Genomic DNA, 7,205 nt, shown 5'->3' on the forward strand with positions numbered 1-7,205 from the left:
TAAAGGGACAGTGGTCAGAATTGTAAAAATTGGCCCGGTCATTAACATGCAAACCACCCTTGGGGGTTAAGGGGTTAATATTGCACAGTTGATTGAATTATCACCTGGGCAATACTAAGGAAATCCTGAAATCCTGATTTTTTGGTGGCTCTTGAGGAGTGGAGTTAGGGAATGCTCCCCAACATCTTCTGATTTTTCTACCACTGGCCTGATGAAGGGTACTGTACCTGATACACTGTTTTGCTTCAACTCACATTGTAGGTTTTTGGCTATGGGGGATAAAAGGGAAAAAGCATTTAAAAAATATTACTTTTTGTGCCTACTCTTGTTGTGTTATTCCTTTATGCAGAATTCATTTTCATTTTCTAACATTAATTTAGAGTCAAGATGAAACCCACAAATTAATTCACACATAACAAAAAATAATAATAATTGAGACCTTAGATCGGGTCCCAAAACGTGCTATATAGTTATACTGACTATACACATTTTTATATTACTGTGCTTGTTATAACATTATTGGGAATGTAGGGAGAGAATTAGCTTTGCTGTCAAGGTAATACATTATTAGAAAGGACATTGGAAACAAGGATAACTTAAAGCTGTGTAAACCTTTTTAGGGTCAATTCATGCTCTGCGGGATTTTGACCAATAGTTCAGTGACCGTCCCAAGCTATGGCTTTTGATAAGCTGATATAGTAGTGAGCTAAGGCAAATGAGTTTATGGGTGTAACTTTATCATTGATTGTTTAGAAAAAGTCAATTTCATTGTAAACCATTCCATATAGAAACGCACGTGCACTCTATAAACTCACTTGCTCTTAATCGGTTTACCTGCCTACACCAGAGGAACTGGTTTTACCTCTAAACTCGGCTCACGTTTCCCTCTCAGGAGAACACAACAGCCATTTCTTCACTCAAGAACTCGATTCACCTGTTGCTGCCTTTTGTGATTATTACGGTTGGCATTAATATTCCCTCTGAGACTTCACAGAGCGTGAGTTGGGAAGTTAGAAATATGGGTGCTGCTCCTTATACAGAAAGCTTTAATACGAGGTGTCTAAAATTATTCAAAAATATTTAGAATTGAGAGTCCTCAGTGGTTGATAACTTTTAATGGCTAACTGAAAAGATGGAAACAAATTGCAAGCTTTCAAGACTACTCATGTCCCTTTATCAGGCACGGACTAATAGAAATTCTGAAGAATCACATATTTATGCACAGAAAAATTCCATAGATAAGACAGGTGATGTGAAGCAGAACTACCATTATGTGAGTGATAAACAGTTATGTCCATAGATATTGGAACAGTTCATAGATAAGGAGTGTGAATGTTTTGTTGTCCTCTGATTGGGGTCTGGTTCTATGTTATGATGATCCCACAGGGTCTGAGGAGCAAATTCCTTAATTGATGTAAAAATACATAAATCCATGCGACATATTCATTCCTGCACTGAGTGTGTCAAAGGTCATCATCAGTTTAAATTCCCAGACTCTTCTGTCTCTCTGAGATTTGAAGTTACCTTTTAATTTCATGTCCATAATACTGTGATCAGGGAGATAAAAATGTATTGCCACAGGTAGATCCATTCTTTTTTCTCTTATTGTATGGCGATGTGAGTTCATCCTTGTTCTAAGCTTTTGCCCTTTATTTAGGGAACAAAAACAGGTGTGCTTAGAAATTTTGAAAGTGAAGAAGTAATGACTAGTGTTGAGCGATACCTTCCGATATGCAAAGGTATCGGTATCGGATTGGATCGGCCAATACCCAAAAAATATTGGATATCTCCGATACCGATACCCGATACCAATGCATATCAATGGGACACAAAATATCGGAATGGTTCCCAGGGTCTGAAGGAGAGGAAACTCTCCTTCAGGCCCTGGGATCCATATTCATGTATAAAATAAAGAATAAAAATAAAAAATATTGATATACTCACCCCTCGGTCGGCCCCTGGCTCTCACCGGTCCAAGCGTCTGCCTCCATTCCTAAGAATGAAGAGTGAAGGACCTTCAATGACATCGCGGCTTGTGATTGGTCACGTGACCACTCATGTGACCGCTCACGCGACCAATCACAAGCCGCGATGTCATCGCAGGTCCTACACGCACAGCATTCTTAGGAACGGAGGCTGCCGGTTACATCGCTAAGGTCCAGGGTCCGCCGGAGGGGTGAGTATATCCATATTTTTTATTTTTATTCTTTATTTTTTACATGAATATGGATCCCAGGGCCTGAAGGAGAGTCTCCTCTCCTCCAGACCCTGGGAACCATACACCGGGAACTTCCGATTTCCAATATCACAAAAATATCGGAACTCGGTATCGGAATTCCGATACAGAAAATATCGGCCGATACCCGATACATAGTGGGAATAACCGAGACATGGTTAGATGAAAGGTATGACTGGGCAGTTAACTTACAGGGTTACAGTCTGTTTAGAAAGGATCATAATAATCGGACAGGAGGAGGGGTTTATCTCTATGTAAAGTTTTGTCTAAAGTCCACTTTAAGGGAGGATATTAGCGAAGGGAATGAGGATGTCGAGTCCATATGGGTAGAAATTTATGGAGGAAAAAATGGTAACAAAATTCTCATTGGGGTCTGTTACAAACCCTCAAATATAACAGAAATCATGGAAAGTCTACTTCTAAAGCAGGTAGATGAAGCTGCAACCCATAATGAGGTCCTGGTTATGGGGGACTTTAACTACCTGGATATTAACTGGGAAACAGAAACCTGTGAAACCCATAAAGGCAACAGGTTTCTGCTAATAAACAAGAAAAATTATCTTTCACAATTGGTGCAGAATCCAACCAGAGGAGCAGCACTTTTAGACCTAATACTATCTAATAGACCTGACAGAATAACAAATCTGCAGGTGGTCGGGCATCTAGGAAATAGCGACCACAATATTGTACAGTTTCACCTGTCTTTCACTAGGGGGACTTGTGAGGGAGTCACAAAAACACTGAACTTTAGGAAGGCAAAGTTTGACCAGCTTAGAGATGCCCTTAATCTGGTTGACTGGGACAATATCCTCAGAAATAAGAATACAGATAATAAATGGAAAATGTTTAAGAACATCCTAAATAGGCACTGTAAGCGGTTAATACCTTGTGGGAATAAAAGGACTAGAAATAGGAAAAACCCAATGTGGCTAAACAAAGAAGTAAGACAGGCAATTAACAGTAAAAAGAAAGCATTTGCACTACTAAAGCAGGATGGCACCATTGAAGCTCTAAAAAACTATAGGGAGAAAAATACTTTATCTAAAAAACTAATTAAAGCTGCCAAAAAGGAAACAGAGAAGCACATTGCTACGGAGAGTAAAACTAATCCCAAACTGTTCTTCAACTATATCAATAGTAAAAGAATAAAAACTGAAAATGTAGGCGCCTTAAAAAATAGTGAGGAAAGAATGGTTGTAGATGACGAGGAAAAGGCTAACATATGAAACACCTTCTTCTCCACGGTATTCACGGTGGAAAATGAAATGCTAGGTGAAATCCCAAGAAACAATGAAAACCCTATATTAAGGGTCACCAATCTAACCCAAGAAGAGGAGCGAAACCGGCTAAATAAGATTAAAATAGATAAATCTCCGGGTCCGGATGGCATACACCCACGAGTACTAAGAGAACTAAGTAATGTAATAGATAAACCATTATTTCTTATTTTTAGGGACTCTATAGCGACAGGGTCTGTTCTGCAGGACTGGCGCATAGCAAATGTGGTGCCAATATTCAAAAAGGGCTCTAAAAGTGAACCTGGAAATTATAGGCCAGTAAGTCTAACCTCTACTGTTGGTAAAATATTTGATGGGTTTCTGAAGGATGTTATTCTGGATTATCTCAATGAGAATAACTGTTTAACCCCATATCAGCATGGGTTTATGAGAAATTGCTCCTGTCAAACCAATCTAATCAGTTTTTATGAAGAGGTAAGCTATAGGCTGGACCACGGTGAGTCATTGGACGTGGTATATCTCGATTTTTCCAAAGCGTTTGATATCGTGCCGCACAAGAGGTTGGTACACAAAATGAGAATGCTTGGTCTGGGGGAAAATGTGTGTAAATAGGTTAGTAACTGGCTTAGTGATAGAAAGCAGAGGGTGGTTATAAATGGTATATTCTCTAACTGGGTCGCTGTGACCAGTGGGGTACCGCAGGGGTCGGTATTGGGACCTGTTCTCTTCAACATATTCATTAATGATCTGGTAGAAGGTTTACACAGTAAAATATTGATATTTGCAGATGATACAAAACTATGTAAAGCAGTTAATACAAGAGAAGATAGTATTCTACTACAGATGGATCTGGATAAGTTGGAAACTTGGGCTGAAAGGTGGCAGATGCAGTTTAACAATGATAAATGAAAGGTTATACACATGGGAAGAAGGAATCAATATCACCATTACACACTGAACGGGAAACCACTGGGTAAATCTGAAAGGGAGAAGGACTTGGGGATCATAGTTAATGATAAACTTACCTGGAGCAGCCAGTGCCAGGCAGCAGCTGCCAAGGCAAACAGGATCATGGGGTGCATTAAAAGAGGTCTGGATACACATGATGAGAGCATTATACTGCCTCTGTACAAATCCCTAGTTAGAACGCACATGGAGTACTGTGTCCAGTTTTGGGCACCGGTGCTCAGGAAGGATATAATGGAACTTGAGAGAGTACAAAGGAGGGCAACAAAATTAACAAAGGGGATGGGAGAACTACAATACCCAGATAGATTAGTGAAATTAGGATTATTTAGTCTAGAAGAAAGACGACTGAGGGGCGACCTAATAACCATGTATAAGTATATAAGGGGACAATACAAATATCTCGCTGAGGATCTGTTTATACCAAGGAAGGTGATGGGCACAAGGGGGCATTCTTTGCGTCTGGAGGAGAGAAGGTTTTCCCACCAACATAGAAGAGGATTCTTTACTGTTAGGGCAGTGAGAATCTGGAATTGCTTGCCTGAGGAGGTGGTGATGGCGAACTCAGTCGAGGGGTTCAAGAGAGGCCTGAATGTCTTCCTGGAGCAGAACAATATTGTATCATACAATTATTAGGTTCTGTAGAAGGACGTAGATCTGGGGATTTATTATGATGGAATATAGGCTGAACTGGATGGACAAATGTCTTTTTTCGGCCTTACTAGCTATGTTACTATGTTACTTGTGGTATCGGAATGCTCAACACTAGTAACTACTTCAAAAGTAGGAGAACTTTCACCATTTTGTTTTTGTAGCAAGGAATGAAAAGCAAGGCTATCCAACAGTCAACCCTTACTTAATGGTAACAATATGACTGTCATCCAACAAGCCTGTAGCTTGCTCTGCTAGCCTGCATGACAAATAGATCCGACCCATTGGATCATTTTCATCACCTGTTGCCATGGTTGGTTCCCATGGCCAGCAGCGTCATCACCATTGTTTTCACTTTGAATGTCAACCTGTCAGCCTTGACCCTTATCTGTATGAACTCTATGTCACCATTCCTGTACACCTACTGCTGCGCATCAACCTCCTACTTATTCTTTTACTTCTCCACCAAATTATGCTGCATATTACCTTCAGGGAATGTATGGTTGCCAAATCGGAATAGTCAAGCAGGCATGCAAAAAGTTAACTGTGTGAATAATATTTTCAAATTCACATTTTTGTTTTTTTACAATAATATTATCTCCCTGACCAAAAACCTTAACCAGATTGCTATACTGTTTGTCAGGTACATATATGGTAATTAATTTTCTCCAACATCTAGCAGTATTGTTGTGATAAATAAGGTTATTTTTTTGTAAAGCCAGTGTCCATTTAAGCTACTACACCACTGATTTGATTTATGATGATCTCACAAGACTAGTGACGTTGCAGAAACACTCGCTCCTGTCATAAAACAGGCAGGAAAATGTGTTACCTCCACTGTAAGCCCCTGCTGTGTTGTCTGTAGATTGAATTATGATAAGAAACTCCTGCTTTCCCTGGTCAAAATCTGTGCTATGTCCCAACCATCAACTGGAGCAGCTCCACATGGTGGGACACAGGAAATAACACATTGCATAGCAGGGTCACATTTAAAAGATTATTTCAGCCCAGGGACATTTATTTTTCAATGCATCCAATTGTGGAACTTATTTGTCCAAGACTTATTATTTAAGATGTACTTTGCTCATGGAACAACCCTATTATTCAACTACAGTATGTGCGGGTAGGGCCAACTTGGAGAGTTGCCAAAGAGCATAGTAGATAAGCAGGATATAAACAGAGAAAAAGGTGAAATGAGTTTTTCTCTGCTTGAAACACAAAACTTGTAGTCTTAAAGGAACACTCTGAGTAAAATGTATGCAGGGATTGTTAATAACAGTAGGGAAAATATGATATTATATTACCGTAAAAGCTATGTTACTATCAATATACCTGAATACAGTCAATGGCCTTATAATATAGAGGCAGCCAATATGCTGCTACTATGGGACCCATGGAGAGGGGATTAATAAAGTTATGCAACATCTGAGTCACCGTACAATCTACCCGATAGCTCGCACCTAGTGTGCGTCATTCTTCATACTGGTGTCTTCTTATGTGGCAGTGGGGATTTTGGGCTTCCTCGCACACAAGGACTACTTTGACCCCCTCTATTAAAATGATGGTATAAAGCACTCATATTGCTAAGTTGATGGGATAATAGAATGTTCTGACTTTGGAAATGTGAAGATGAAGAATAAACCTGAAACAAATGCTAAGAGGATAATAATCAATAAATACCGTTGAAAGTCACCAAGCGACAAAATCAGCTAGTTTTCTGAAGTATTATTACTTGTCACTACAGATTTTATTTCTACTTTTTATTTTGTCATGTGATGTTTGTGCTGGATTTTGCTTTTTTATGATGTGTAACAGTGAGAGATCAGCAGGAATCCTGGAAAGAGAGAGAAGATTGTAGACTGACTAGATAACTTTACGAGCAACAAGTCAAGGGGTGAAGCAAGTTCTTTCTCCTTCAGAGAAGTGTCAGGAGGGCTGACGATGGTGATTTAATGGAAAGATCATTGAAAGTTCAGCAAAAACTCAAATTCATAAAATGTCAGAATGATATGATAAATTTGACATCAGTGATAACTGTAAGGATCTCCTATGACACATTCATTTGCTTTTTCCGTTTCTCTTGACTGGTACATCAAAGCTCTACAAAAAAGGTA

The sequence above is a fragment of the Ranitomeya variabilis genome, chromosome 2, assembly GCF_051348905.1.
Source record: "Ranitomeya variabilis isolate aRanVar5 chromosome 2, aRanVar5.hap1, whole genome shotgun sequence".
NCBI classification, from domain to species: Eukaryota; Metazoa; Chordata; class Amphibia; order Anura; family Dendrobatidae; genus Ranitomeya; species Ranitomeya variabilis.